Here is a 15,056-nt window from a genome sequence, read left to right as displayed (position 1 = left end):
TTTTGGACGGAAGTGGAATTACCGGCAGCATTCCCGAGGTTTGTTTATGCCTTAATAAATCTCCTTTCCCGCTGACCTCCGTGCCATGGGAACAAAACGCCGCGGGATAAAGGGAGCCTTTGTTTGGGATGGAGCTGGAGGAGCTCCCGTGGGGCTTTTCCTGCTCCGGGCAAAGAAAAATCGGGGCTGTTTGGGCACCTGGGAGGAGAAATTCCCGCTCTCCCAGCCCTTGGGGCCCCCGGGCCGCTCCCCTAAAATCCACCGGGAATGATTTCCTCCTTTCCAGGAGGAGATTGGTGACGTTTCTCATCCCTGAGTTTCCTCTGCTCCAGGTTCCATCCCCAGCCCAGGGGAGCTCCGGGATGAGGGGGATGCTCAGGCCATCCCTGGATCCTGCTGGAAAACCAGAAGCAAGGGTGGGATGTCACTTCCCGGCCTTCCCACTGCTCCTGCTGCTCCTCCAGCCCCGAAATCCCGGCCTGGCTCCGGTTAATCCTTTCATTTCAGCTCCTGGAAGCGCTTTAAAAGCTGCTCGTTCCTTAAAGATCCCAGGATTTCTGGAGGTTTAGGGATGTGGGATGCACGTCCCTGGCATCCTTGGGATCCTGGAAAATAATTGAAAAGATATCCCGGATAATAATTGATATTTACTAAACACTTCATCATTATCAGTTCGCAATTAAATCCTAATTAAACCTTCTCTGGGCTTTTCCAGCCAGGAGGGTGAGGAAGAATGCCATGGGATGAGCAGGGAATCCTTTGGATTGGGAATTTGGGGGGTTTATCTTGATTTTGGGCAGGTTTATCTTGATTTTGGGTGGGTTTCTGTTGATTTTGGGCCGGTTTCCCTTGGTTTGGAGCAGGTTCATCTCGAGCTGAGGAGCTCTGAGCCGGAGCTGGAGCGGCTCCTCCAGACCCATCCCGGGATTCACGAGGAAGGATTTTCCCGGGGGGAATGGAGCAGGCACAGAGCTGCTCCTCCCTCCTCTCCCAGGGAGAAGAGCTGTTAGAAATAATCCTGGAGTTTAAGGATGCGAGCGAGGACTTTCATGGATTTAACAGGAAGCTCCAACATAATTTCCCACTAAGGCTTGTGTCAATAAATCATTTTTTAATTATAAGCTCCAATTATCAGCTAAGCTCGGCTTAATGATCTCTGGAGCGGTTCCTCCTTCAGGGGCCCGGCAAGGAACTTCTCCTCCTTCCTTGGGAGCTGCTGCTATTTTTTCCCAGCTCCTGGAAAATCCGCCCCCTCCTCCGAAGCCCGTGGGATCCGAGTGAAATCCAAGCCTCTCCTAAATCAGGAGCTGTCCAGAGGCGCATCCAAAGGTTCCACCCTCGGCACGGGCCGGGAGCCAGGGGTGGATTTAGGGCCGCTCCGGGATCGGGTCACATTCCCGGCCGTGCCTGGGGCAGCTCTGGAGGTGCCCTGGGGGTTATCCCGGGATTTGGGATACAGGGCGGTGCTGGGGGAATCCCCGGGAGAAGGGGATCTGTGGGATCCGGCGGATCCCTCGTTTTGCATCTCTCTTGTCCAGGATCCGGAGAGGATCCCAGAGGGATCCTTCCCATTGGCCGTGGGATCTGGGCTGGGAATGACAGCGGAGTCGGGGAGGAGGAGTTAACAAGGCGGGAAAAGAGGAGACAAACAGCTCTGGAATGCTCCAGCCCTTCATCCCCAGCCGCTCTCAGTGTACCATGGATGATCCCTGATGGATTGAGCTGGGAATTGAGCCGGGAATTGAGCTGGGAACTGAGTTGGGAATTCAGCTGTGCTCCACAGCTCTGCACCGACCCGTGCCTTGGGAAATTGGTCACATCTGCCGAGCATCCTGGGATTTTCACGTGGGAATGGTGCCTCTCCTCAGGCTGGATCACTCCTGGCAGGAGACAGATCCCAGGGCATTGTCCTGGTGCTTCTGTTGCTCCTGGGGAGTCCCAGCACATCCGGGAATCAATGATGGAACCAATGGATGGATCCCACATGTGAATCCAGTGATGGAACCAATGGATGGATCCCACACGTGAATCCAATGATGGAACCAATGGATGGATCCCACACGTGAATCCAATGCTGGAACCAATGGATGGATCCCACACGTGAATCCAATGCTGGAACCAATGGATGGATCCCACACGTGAATCCAATGATGGAACCAATGGATGGATCCAACACGTGAATCCAGTGATGGAACCAATGGATGGATCCCACACGTGAATCCAATGCTGGAACCAGTGGATGAATCCCACAAGGCATCCAACGTGTGCATCCAACACTTGATCCAGCACGTGCATCCAGTACCTGTCCCCAGCCCTCACATCCCACGTGTGCATCCCACTCGTGTTCCAGCATGGAATCCAAGCCCTGCATCCCACCGGGAGCACGCCTCAGCCTGGGATCCTGCAGCATTCCCCCCTCCTCATCCACAGACAGGGAATCGCTGCCCTCTTGGCACTTCCAACCTGCCTCCCACCTTTCCATGCCCGGATTTCCTCCCTGGATGCTCTGGAGAAGGATTTCCCATCCTTCACCAGGGTCATGCCCAGGGTAACGGCATTCCAACCGCTCCAGGACAGATGGGGCTGTTGGAGCAGAGCTTCCATGCCATTTATCCTCTGGATTTCCCTCCTCTGGATTCATCCCCTCTGCTCCTGGGCCAGGAGACAGCATGAATTGATTTTCCAAGATCCGTTTTTTTTTCCATCAAAAAATATTGGATGGAGGCATTGACAGAGCCGTGGGTGTAAAAGGACAAGGAAATATTTCCAAATGGTTTCTCTGGCAGCTGGGAATTCCAGCTCCTGTCGCTTATTGACCTCTAATTGTTTCCAGTAGGAGTGGGAGACGGGAAGATCAATAGGGATGGGAGAGAGTTAAAACCCTCCCGGCGCACTTAACTGTAGTTAGGAACCGCTGGAATTCATCTTCCCCGGATTTCCAGTTGTAATTGGAACCCTGGGATGGCTCCACGCGCCGGATTCCGTGCAGAGCATTAATTCCCTCCCCAGTCCCGCTCCTCACCTGGTCCCAGGGCTTGGAGCAGCCTCGTGGTTCTCCAGGCGCCGTTAGAAATCCAGGAGAACCAAATCTGGGAGGAATTTTAAAGGAGCAGGAGGATTCTGGCAGCTGGAAATTGGCAGGATAGGAGGGATGGAGAAGCTGCGTGAGGAGAGCCCTGAGACACCAAGATCCGGGAATGATCTCCCAGAGAGAGGCCTGGGAATGGAGCTGGGTTCTTCCGCAGGGAGCTGCAGAGGCTGGGAATGCTCTAGGTGCTTTTGGGCTGGGGACCGGGGGCCCAGCACCGAGTCAATCCCATCCTGGCCACCGGCCATTCCCTGGGAATTGTGCTGCCCTGGTAGCTCCTCCGGCCGCTGGTGGTGCCGCGGGTGCCGGTGGCGTTCCAGTTCCCCATGGAATAAGCTCCCAGCTCCCCATGGAAGCTCCTGGATCCCCATGGAATCTCCCGGTTCCCCATGGAAACTCCCGGTTCCCCATGGAAGTTCCCGGTTCCCCATGGAAGCTCCCGGCTCCCCATGGAAGTTCCCGGTTCCCCATGGAAGCTCCTGGCTCCCCATGGAAACTCCTGGATCCCCATGGAATCTCCCGGTTCCCCATGGAAGCTCCTGGCTCCCCATGGAAGTTCCCGGTTCCCCATGGAAGTTCCCGGTTCCCCATGGAAGCTCCCGGCTCCCGATGGAAGCTCCCGGCGCTGCTGTCACCGGGAATCACGGCCCAGCCCTAATCTGTCATTAGCGCATTCAGCACTAATTGCTGGCAGGGTGCCACGCGCCTATTTTCCCGTTTTAACAAAACATTTATGCATGGAAGATTTAATGCCAGGTATCAAGCATATCATTGTAAATTTACCACTAATTAAGCCTAATTAAAATAATTAAATGGCTGCGGAGTCACAACGTGAATGAAAATCACATTTCCTCTCGTGTGCTCGCCCCTCTCCTGGCTGGCCTCGCTCCTTCATCCCAGCACAAATATTTTCCCATTTGGATGCGGGAAGAGAGGAATTTGAGATCCCAACAATAACGCTGGGATTTGGGGGGAAGTTCTGCAATTCCAGGACCTCTGGAGATTTTCCTTCCTGGGGATGAAGGATGGACAATCCGACAAATCTGTTCCTTGGAGCTTCTGCATATTCATCACTGCTCGGATTTTTAATGAATAATGGATGGGGTTGGGATGGGGTTGGGATGGGATCCAGGAGCTCCAGGGGATGCTCTGGCTGGAGGCTCCAGGAGTTCCAAGGGGCTCCTGGAAATCCAGGGGATGCTCTGGGCAGGGATTCCTGGAACTCCAAGGGAGGGAGGGAGGGAGGGAGGGAAGGAGGAGCCGTTCCTGTTCCCATTCCCGTTCCCATTCCCATTCCCGGCTGTCGCTGTCCCCTGGGTGGTCCCAGCCCGGGCTCACAATGGCCTCAAAGCCCCTTTGTGCTCCTGCCGTGGTTTAGGCTCAGCTCATTCAAGGCCAGCCTGGCAAAGCTCCGATTAACCTTTGCTTTCCCAGGCACGGCCTCATTCTCCCACCTGGTGGGGTCCTTCCCCCCAGGAAGGGCTGGGAATGGCCAGGAAGGGACCGGTAATGGCCGGGAAGGGCTGGGAATGGCCGGGAAGGGCTGGGAATGGCCAGGAAGGGGTTTGGTCCCAGCAGGGTGGCCCAATCCCTGTGCCCTCTAATCCCAAATAAAGTCCCCAGAGCTCCTGGGCAGGGCACTGGGATGAGATCCAGGCGCGTCCCGCTCCAGCAGGATTGGGATCTCCTGGGATACAGCAGGGCAGGAAGAGCCACAGCTTTCACCCTGGCCCAGGTGGGACAGGTGGGACAGGGGACCTGTGGGGTGACATCATCATCATCATCATCATCATCATCATCATCATCATCATCATCATCATCATGCTGCCATGACATCATCCTTCTGCTATGATGTCATCCTTCTGCCATGACATCATCCTCCCATTACACCCTCTTCCTGTGACATCATCCTCCCACCATGACGTAATCCTACACCTCATCATCCTCCCTCTGTGACATCATCACCCCTCTGTGACATCATCACCCCTCTGTGATGTCATCTTTCTGCCACGACGTCATCCTGACACAACATCATCCTTCTGCCATGATTTAATTACGCAGTGTGACATCATCCTCCTGTGACATCATCCTTCTGTGACATCACCCTCCTGTGACATCATCCTCCTGTGACATCATCCTCCTGTGACATCATCCTCCTGTGACATCATCCTCATGCCAATGATGTCATCCTTGGCTTCCCATCCCCCATTTCCTGGGAATTGCAATCTTCCCCAAGGAACACCAGCCCAGGTCTCTCAGGTGTGCCCAGGTGTGCCCAGGTGTGCCCAGGTGTGCCCAGGTGTGCCCCAGCTGTGCCCCCTGTCCCCTCTCTGTCCTCATGCCCCCCATGCAGCTCCGGATGCTCCCCCTGGATCAAACCTTGCTTTTTCCACGGATTACCATTTTTTTTTCTGGGAATTGACCCCTTTTGCATTCCCAGATCCTCGGGCAAACAGAGCCGTTTGTCTCCGTGTTTGCTCAGTTCATCCCAAATATTTGCCTGCCAAGCGAACGCCGTCTCCCGGGACGTGCTATTAATGGGATAATTAGGCAGCCGCTAATGAAAAGGATTCCTGGGAATTATGGCAGGATTTGTTTTGGCATTTGGAAGCTGGAGTGCTCCAATCTACCTGAGAGTTAATTAGTTAATTAGTGCTGGTGGAACACACCTGGAAAAACAGGGCAGCCAAGGAAGCCTCCTGTTTATTTTCCAGGAGCCCGTGGAATGCGTTTTTCCATGGGATATTTGGGAAGGAAACAAAATCCTCTTTCTTTTGGCTTGCCACAGCTCGGGGGGAGTTTGGGATCTTCAGGAAATCCCGGGAATTTGGGGTGTCCCGATCCTTTCGGGGTTTCTCTGGTGTCACTTTGGGGGTTCGGCCGAGGGCGGTGGGAATGGCCGTGGATTTTCCGGATCTTTCCCGGTTATGTAACCCCTCCCCAGCTCCAGGTGCCACCGCTGGTGACAAACCCTGCGTGGGGCTGGCCCCGCGCTGATTAATTAGGAAATTACATTTATATAACCCCTAATCCCCAGCCGGGAATTACATCCAGATTAGCCCCGAGCCCGAGAAAACCCCGGCTGGAACGAGTGCCCGGGCACACATCGGAAAATTGGGCCGAGCCGGGGGAAAACGGCCAAAATTCCGCTTTTTTTGGGGGGAGTTTTATTTCCCTTAATTCCCTCCTCCCATGGGGCCTCCCAGGGGTGGGAGCTCCATGAGGCCGGAGCTGATTCTGGCTGAACGTGGCCTTCGGTTTTCCCAACAAAATTGCTTTTATCCTTCCCAACATGTGTTCCCAAAGATTACGGGGCTGTAATCCCACACGGCTTAACCGGGGGGGAGCTCCGGGAACGGCGGGGCCGGGATTGGGAATCCTGGTGATTGAATTAGAAAGAACCTTAAGGGATAAAGGATCGGGAAGGAGGGATTGGAATGCTTGGGGGGATCACAACAAATCATTTGAGAAGGGTTTGTGTGGATTTGGGTTTGTTTTGGGGTTTTTTTTTTGGCGGGTTGGTTGGAAAATAGGTCGTGGCTCCGGATTGATCCGGATCCGATCGTTATAAAGGACGCCTTTTCCCTGTAATTACAGGGACAAATCCAGGAGGAAGCCTGGAGGCTTTGGGAATGCTCCATTAGCGGTCAAAGAGCCCTGCCTGGGTTCCCTGCTCCAAGGGAATTTTGGGATAAATCCATCCTGGAAGGCACAGGGAGCATCCTTGGGAATGTCCATCAGGATGGGGTGAAATTCTTCATAGCTTTGGGATAGGCTGGAAAGCAAGGAAAGGACTCCAATCCTAGAAATTCCCTCTGCTCCAGGGAGTTTGGGATGATCCAGCGGGGCTGGAGCTGCACCCTCCTCATCCCGTGCTGGTGATGGGATCTGGCAGGAGCGGGGATAATTCCAGGTTTGGGATTTTCTGGAGGTGGAATTACAGATCCTGAGGATCCTGTTCTCTGGGATAACTTTTGCTGTCCCGGGATAATTCCCACTGTTCCTCCTGGGATAATTCCCGTTGTCCCAAGGTAATACCTGCTGTTCCTCCTGGGATAATTCTCATTGTCCCAGGATAATTCCCACTGTTCCTCCTGGGATAATTCCCACTGTCCCAGGATAATTCCTGCTGTCCTGCTCCTTAAGAGGATTGTGAGGATTAAATGAAATCATGAGACACAAATTCCAGGCCAAATCTGATTTTCCCCTGGGAATCACGGTTAAAACTTTGGGAACTTTTCCCTTGGCCGCTCCAGAGGGTGCATTCCCAGCAGCCAGGCCTTTCCCGAGCTGCTTTTTGGGATAACAAACGCCAACGGAATCGGCAAATCCCCCTGGGATTCCTGATCCCATCAAAGCGCTGACACGGAGACGGGGTTGGCTTTGGGGCTGGGTTTGCCCTGCCAGGACCCAAATCCTTTCCAATTCCCGTAAAATGTGGCTGGTTGGAATCTGCCCGTGGATGCAGGGACAGCTCCCACCGCCCCGGACACTTGCAGGGATGGAGCAGCCGCAGCTTCTCTGGGAATTCCAGCCCAGCCTCTCCCAAGGATTCTCTCCCAATATCCCGGCTGTCCCTGCCCTCTGGGAAACTGGGAATAAACCCCTGGGAGCCTCCCCCTGCAGGGAGCAACCCCATTCCCTTTAATCTCCAGGATTTTCTCCTGCAGCCCTGGAAAAAAGTCCTTTTTTGGCCCGAAATTCCGCAGGCGTCTCCGGGCTGTGCTTTTTCCTCCCGTCAGGCGGAGTAAGGAGATTATCCCGCCGCAAATCTGATGGAAAAGATTCCCTTTAAAGTCGCTGATGGAGCTCAATAAATAACGAGCTCCGGGGCTGCTTCCCGGAGATACCGGAAGGTGGAAAACATTTCGGTGGTTGTTATTTAAATGGGGAAAAAAAAAACCCCAAAAAGGAAAAAGAAACCGCTGCCGGCAAAACCTTGGGGTTCTCCGGGGCAAATCCGAAGGTTTATCCCTCTCCTCTTGGGGGTGGACAGAAAATAAACAGGATTTAGGGAGAACATGGGGGGACGGTGGGAGAAGGACTTGGAGAGGGAGGAGGAGGAGGAGGAGGAGAAGGAGAAGGAGAAGGAAAAGGAAAAAGGAAAAGGAAAAGGAAAAGGAAAAGGAAAAGGAAAAGGAAAAGGAAAAGGAAAAGGAAAAGGAAAAGGAAAAGGAAAAGGAAAAGGAAAAGGAAAAGGAAAAGGAAAAGGAAAAGGAAAAGGAAAAGGAAAAGGAAAAGGAAAAGAAGGAGAAGGAAAAGGAGAAGGAAAAGGAGAAGGAAAAGGAAAAGGAAAAGGAAAAGGAAAAGGAAAAGGAAAAGGAAAAGGAAAAGGAAAAGGAAAAGGAAAAGGAAAAGGAAAAGGAAAAGGAAAAGGAAAAGGAAAAGGAAAAGGAGAAGGAGGAGAAGGAGAAGGAAAAGGAGAAGGAGAAGGAAAAGGAAAAGGAAAAGGAAAAAGGAAAAAGGAAAAAGGAGAAAGGAAAAGGAAAAAGGAAAAGGAAAAAGGAGAAAGGAGAAAGGAAAAAGGAAAAGGAGGAGAACCAGGAGGAAGAAGAGGAGGAGGAGGAGGAGTGAGAGGGGGCTCAGCAGGACTGGGGCTCAGCCCTGCCGGAGCAGGGATCTCCGCGATCCCCGTCCTTGGAACCGCAGCTTCGGGGAGGCCTCTCCTTTGTTCCTGCTTTTCCTTTCTCGGGCCTCCATTGGAAGCCCCAGGGATTTATGGCCTCTCCAGTTTATTGTTGATCCAGATCTTGATCTGCCCCGGGCTCCTAACTGACATTTAAATTACAGCGCAAACAGTGAATCAATATTTATGGATTAGCGCGCCAATGCGAGCTGTCCCGGGATTCTGGCTCCCGGCAAACGGGACAATGAGGTCAAGGTCAAGGCTTTGTCTAATGAGGGATCGGCACAGACAGGAGCTGCCAGCCGGGGATTGACTTCCTAATAGGAATGCATTTATGGCCGGCATTCAGCCCCTGGATGCGGCTCCCGCCTCCATTTCCCATTCCGGCCGTTTTCCTGCTCAGAACTGGGAATCGTTTCCAGCCCCGAACCCGGAGTGTTTCCCCCTGCCGGGAAAAACCCGGGAGGAACAGCCGGCTCCTCCCAGGCCCTGCTTTGCCAGCCTTGATTTCCCGTGGGGAAAGACCCCGGGCTCCTTGGAGGGGGATCTGGGGTTGGGAAATTCATCCCGGACTCGGGGAGTCCAGAGGAGCCGGGATCAATCCTGCACTCCTTAAAAACTTCCTGCTTGGATTTGGGATCATCCCTGCACCCCTTAAACCTGGGCTGGATTTGGGATCAATCCTGCACTCCTTAAACCTGGGCTGGATTTGGGATCAATCCTGCACTCCTTAAAAACTTCCTGCTTGGATTTGGGATCAATCCTGCACTCATTAAACCTGGGCTGGATTTGGGATCAATCCTGCACTCCTTAAAAACTTCCTGGGCTGGATTTGGGATCATCCCTGCACCCCTTAAACCTGGGCTGGATTTGGGATCAATCCTGCACTCCTTAAAAACTTCCTGCTTGGATTTGGGATCATCCCTGCACCCCTTAAACCTGGGCTGGATTTGGGATCAATCCTGCACTCATTGAACCTGGGCTGGATTTGGGATCATCCCTGCACCCCTTAAACCTGGGCTGGATTTGGGATCAATCCTGCACTCCTTAAAAACTTCCTGCTTGGATTTGGGATCATCTCTGCACCCCTTAAACCTGGCCTGGATTTGGGATCAATCCTGCACCCCTTAAACCTGGGCTGGATTTGGGATCAATCCTGCACTCCTTAAACCTGGGCTGGATTTGGGATCAATCCTGCACTCCTTAAAAACTTCCTGGGCTGGATTTGGGATCATCCCTGCACCCCTGAAACCTGGGCTGGATTTGGGATCAATCCTGCACCCCTTAAACCTGGGCTGGATTTGGGATCAATCCTGCACTCCTTAAACCTGGGCTGGATTTGGGATCATCCCTGCACCCCTTAAACCTGGATTGGATTTGGGATCAATCCTGCACTCCTTAAAAACTTCCTGCTTGGATCTGGGATCATCCCTGCACCCCTCAAACCCTTCCTGGTTGGATTTGGGATCAATCCTGCACTCCTTAAACCTGGGCTGGATTTGGGATCAATCCTGCACCCCTTAAATCCTTCCTGGGTTGGATTTGGGATCATCCCTGCACCCCTGAAACCCTTCCTGACTTTCAGCTTCCAGTGGGAACTTGTTCCCTTTTCCTACCTGAAATCAGGAGTCAAACTGGCAAAAAAAAAAAAAAAAAAAAAGTTTTTTAAAATAAATATTATTTATTTTTTTAGGGATTTTTTTCCTGTCTAATTCCAGCAGCAGCCGCGTGGATGTGGCCTTGACGGGGATGGAGGAGCGGTTGAAATCGAGGACATTCCCAGCCAAAATAATTCCCTAATTCCACAATTTTAACCATTCCTGATAAGGGCTGCCCATCACAATTCCCGGGAATTTCACTCCTGGCATGCTCCCCGTTGGATTTTACCCCACAATCCCTGGAGAGCTGCATCCCGAGAGGGAAAAAAGGGGGGAAAAAAGGAGCGATTTGGTGGCGGTGGGATTTTTTTTTTCGAAGTTTATCCCCCTCGTTAAAACCCAGCCGAAAACTCGCCGGGCTATAACCGAGCCCCACGGCCGCGTTTATTTACATTATAATCATCCCCGGCCTGCCAATTGTGTCAATTATTCTTTCCTCGGGGCGAGCCGAGGAATTCTTTGTTCCTCGCTGGTTTACAAAAGTGAAATATAGGTGAGGTTTCGGACCTTTTAATCCCCCGATGTAATTACTGCTCCCCGCGGGCTCGGCCGCGTTTCAGCGCCGCTGCCGGGCTCAGATTAGACACACAAAGTCCCTGCTCTCCATCAAAGGCTTCCTTATCTGCCCGAGACAGCCAAACAACAAACCAGCCCCAAATCTCGCTGTTTATTTGGCCAGGCCCGAAATAAATAAATCGGCTGCAGCCAAACAGGCGCTTTTTTTTATTTTTGTTGGGTTTTTTTTTTTCATCCCTGAGAACGGGGGGCTCCGGTTGGGAATTTCCAGGAGCGTCAAGAGAGGGCCCGGGACTCCAGCGAGGCTTTTGAAGTGTTTTTTCCACGTTTTAGGAGCCCAAAATGAGGATGAAACTAAAATGACACGAAGAAATAATCCCCCATTCAGCCCTGAAAGGATTATTCTAATTACTTTGATTATTAAAGATCAGACAGATTTTTTTTTTTTTCCCTCCCCTCCTCCTCCTCCTCTTTTTTTTTTTTTTTTTTAAATTTTTTATTTATTTTTTTTTTTTGCCCTGCCGGCAGAAAGCAAAACCAAGCCCCCGAAATCCAAATCCTCGCTGGGAATTGAGGAAGGTCTTAAGTAAACAGCGGGAACAAACGGGCTGTGTGAGGATCCGCAGGCTCCGGCAGCCGGCCCGGGGGGGTCCCTTTGTGCCGCCTCAATGGGGGCTAAACGCCCCCCGAGCCCCCCGAGCCGGGGGCCGCGTCTCGCCCCTTTCAGATGCAAATTCCGGGGTTTTTTTCCTTTATCCCGCTCCCGGCCGGGCTGAATAAAGCGGGGATGGCTGCGGGGATGGCGGGGGGTTCTCCCTGCGCAGATGGTGCCGAGCCCCCCCCGGCCGCCCCCCTCTCTTTATGGGCCGCGATTCGTTTAAGGAGTCTGTTTGTTTCTGCTGATGAGGGCTGTTAATTTGCACAGCGGTCTCATTAGGCCTAAACCACCAATTAATTTCTTTTGTTCTCATTAAACGGCTGATTCCGAAACATTTCGGCAGCCACGATGGATGGCTCCGAGCCGCAGCCCCGGCATCCTCCCCGCCGCTGCTGGCAGCGCTCCTGGAGCCCCAAATCCTCCCCAAAAATCCCTGGCACCGGCCCCGCCTCGGCCCTGGCTACCTCAGCTTCCTCCCCACACCTGCCCTGGCCACCCCAAACCCTCCCCACACCTGCCCTGGCCACCCCAAACCCTCCCCACACCCGCCCTGGCCACCCCAAACCCTCCCCACACCCGCCCTGGCCACCCCAAATCCTCCTCCAACAGCCCCAAATCCTCCCTGGTTATCCCAAATCCTCCCTGGCCACCCCAAACCCTCCCCACACCCGCCCTGGCCACCCCAAATCCTCCTCCGGCAGCCCCAAATCCTCCCTGGTTATCCCAAATCCTCCCTAGCCCCCCCAAATCCTCCCCCAACAACCCCAAATTCTCCTCCAGCAGCCCCAAATCCTCCCTGGTTATCCCAAATCCTCCCTGGTTACCCCAAATCCTCCTCCAGCAGCCCCTCCCTGAGGGGGAGATCTTGGAAATTGGGATTTGGGGTGTTTGGGATGGGGACAGGCAGGATTTGGGGTGTTTGGGATGGGGACAGGCAGGATTTGGGGTGTTTGGGATGGGGACAGGCAGGATTTGGGGTGTTTGGGGTGGGGACAGGCAGGATTTGGGGACAGGCAGGATTTGGGGTGTTTGGGATGGGGACAGGCAGGATTTGGGGTGTTTGGGGTGGGGACAGGCAGACTCTGGCTCATCACAGCCTGGAGCTGCTCTGTCCCCGTGTCCCCCGTGTGTCCCCAGGCCCGGGCCAGCTGTGGGATCGCAGGGATTGGATCCATGTGGGATCCATGTGGGATCACAGGGTCGGATCCATGTGGGATCCATGTGGGATCCATGTGGGATCCATGTGGGATCACAGGGACCGGATCCATGTGGGATCCAGGTGGGATCCATGTGGGATCACAGGGTCGGATCCATGTGGGATCCATGTGGGATCACAGGGTCGGATCCATGTGGGATCCATGTGGGATCCATGTGGGATCACAGGGACCGGATCCATGTGGGATCCATGTGGGATCACAGGGACCGGATCCATGTGGGATCCAGGTGGGATCCATGTGGGATCACAGGGTCGGATCCATGTGGGATCCATGTGGGATCACAGGGACCGGATCCATGTGGGATCCATGTGGGATCCATGTGGGATCACAGGGATCGGATCCATGTGGGATCCATGTGGGATCTCAGGGTCGGATCCATGTGGGATCCATGTGGGATTGCAGGGGTCAGATCCATGTGGGATCCATGTGGGATCCATGTGGGATCTCAGGGTCAGATCCATGTGGGATCCCGGATATCCCTTGTGTCCCTGTGAGGAGGGGGAGCGCTGCTGCCCCCGCTCCTGCCGGGATCCCTGGATTCCGGGCTCTGGAATGTCCCGGGAGTCACCGGCTCCTCCGGGGCTTCGTAAATTCCATGAAAAATTTATAGGCAGGAAAAAAAGGAAAAAGGGGAAAAAAAACCCCCACAAAACAAAACAAACCCAAACAAAGAAAGCCGACCCCAAAAGCAGCCGGGCTGTTCTCAGCTGAGCCTCTCCATAAATTCCCGGGATTGGAATCCCAGGGTGGTCCGGTGCGTGCCAGAGCCGCGATCCAAGGGGGGGGAAAGGGGAGGGGGAAGGCAGGGATGGGGCAGCTCCGGCCTCGGGAATTCCAGGCTGGGAACGCTCCCGGGAGATCCGGAGCCGCTTTTGGGAATTCCGGGTGGAGCTGGAGAGGCACCGGGGCCGTTCCAGAGGCTGGGATTGCAGGGATTGCAGGGATTGCAGGGATTGCAGGGATTGCAGGGATTGCAGGGATTGCAGGGATTGCAGAGATGGAGTGATGCAGGGATGCAGGGATTGCAGGGATGGAGGGATGCAGGGATGCAGGGATGCAGGGATTGCAGGGATTGCAGGGATGCAGGGATGCAGGGATTGCAGGGATTGCAGGGATTGCAGGGATGCAGGGATTGCAGGGATTGCAGGGATGGAGGGATTGCAGGGATTGCAGGGATGGAGGGATGCAGGGATTGCAGGGATTGCAGGGATTGCAGGGATGGAGGGATGCAGGGATGCAGGGATTGCAGGGATTGCAGGGATTGCAGGGATTGCAGGGATTGCAGGGATGGAGGGATGCAGGGATTGCAGGGATTGCAGGGATGCAGGGATTGCAGGATTGCAGGGATTGCAGGGATTGCAGGGATTGCAGGGATGCAGGGATTGCAGGGATTGCAGGGATTGCAGGGATTGCAGGGATTGCAGGGATTGCAGGGATTGCAGGGATGGAGGGATGCAGGGATTGCAGGGATTGCAGGGATGGAGGGATTGCAGGGATTGCAGGGATGGAGGGATTGCAGGGATGGAGGGATGCAGGGATTGCAGGGATTCCAGGGATTGCAGGGATTGCAGGGATTGCAGGGATGGAGGGATGCAGGGATTGCAGGGATGCAGGGATTGCAGGGATGGAGGGATTGCAGGGATTGCAGGGATTGCAGGGATTGCAGGGATTGCAGGGATGGAGGGATTGCAGGGATGGAGGGATGCAGGGATTGCAGGGATTGCAGGGATGCAGGGATTGCAGGGATTGCAGGGATTGCAGGGATTGCAGGGATTGCAGGGATGGAGGGATGCAGGGATTGCAGGGATTGCAGGGATTGCAGGGATTGCAGGGATGCAGGGATTGCAGGGATGCAGGGATTGCAGGGATTGCAGGGATTGCAGGGATGCAGGGATTGCAGGGATTGCAGGGATGCAGGGATTGCAGGGATTGCAGGGATTGCAGGGATTGCAGGGATTGCGGGATGCAGGGATGCAGGGATTGCAGGGATTGCAGGGATTGCAGGGATTGCGGGATTGCAGGGATTGCGGGATTGCAGGGATGCAGGGATTGCAGGGATTGCAGGGATTGCAGGGATTGCAGGGATTGCAGGGATCCAGCCCTGGGAATTCCAGCCCCTCCGCTGCTCCCTGGATCTCTCCAGGATAACAAGGAGCCTGTGTGATCCCGGTTTTTGTTTGGGGCTGGAGCTGGCTCCGGAGGGAAGTGTTGTGGAAAAGCCTTGGCTCCATCTGGGAGCTGTCAGGAAAAGGCTGAGCTCCATCTCACGCTGTTATGAAAAGCAGCATTTCAG

The sequence above is a fragment of the Cyanistes caeruleus genome, chromosome 13 (genome assembly GCF_971803275.1).
Source record: "Cyanistes caeruleus chromosome 13, bCyaCae1.hap1.1, whole genome shotgun sequence".
Classification (NCBI taxonomy): domain Eukaryota; kingdom Metazoa; phylum Chordata; class Aves; order Passeriformes; family Paridae; genus Cyanistes; species Cyanistes caeruleus.
This window is presented reverse-complemented; position numbering follows the sequence as displayed.